Below are 802 nucleotides of genomic sequence, written 5' to 3' on the forward strand. Positions count from 1 at the left end.
CAAAGAAATAGAGGAAAACAACAGAATGGGAAAGACTAGAGATCTCTTCAAGAAAATTAGGGATACCAACGGAACTTTTCATGCAAAGATGGGCACTGTAAAGGACAGAAATGGTATGAACCTAACAAAGCAGAAGATATTAAGAAGAGGTGGCAAGAATACACAGAAAAACCATACAAAAGAGATCTTCACGACCCAGATAATCATGATGGTGTGATCACTCACCTAGAGCCAGGCATCCTGGAATGTGAAGTCAAGTGGGTCTTAGGAAGCATCACTACAAACAAAGCTAGTGGAGGTGATGGAATTCCAGTTAGCTATTTCAAATCCTGAAAGCTGATGCTGTGAAAGTGCTGCACTCAATATGCCAGCAAATTTGGAAAACTCAGCAGTGGCCACAGGACTGGAAAAGATCAGTTTTCATTCCAATCACAAAGAAAGGCAATGCCAAAGAATGCTCAAACTACCACATAATTGCACTTATCTCACACGTTAGCAAAGTAATGCTCAAAATTCTCCAAGCCAGGGTTCAACAGTATGTGAACTTCCAGATGTTCAAGCTGGATTTAGAAAAGGCAGAGGAACCAGAGATCAAATTGCCAACATCTGTTGGTTCATTGGAAAAGCAAGAGAGTTCCAGAAAAACATCTCTGTCTGCTTTATTGACTACACCAAAGCCTTTGATTGTGTGGATCACAGCAAACTGTGGAAAATTCTTAAAATATGGGAATACCAGACCACCTGACCTGCCTCCAGAGAAATCTGTGTGCAGGTCAAGAAGCAACAGTTAGACCTGGATGTG

The sequence above is a fragment of the Bison bison genome, unplaced genomic scaffold, assembly GCF_000754665.1.
Source record: "Bison bison bison isolate TAMUID 2011002044 unplaced genomic scaffold, Bison_UMD1.0 scf7180017864072, whole genome shotgun sequence".
Taxonomy (NCBI): Eukaryota; Metazoa; Chordata; class Mammalia; order Artiodactyla; family Bovidae; genus Bison; species Bison bison.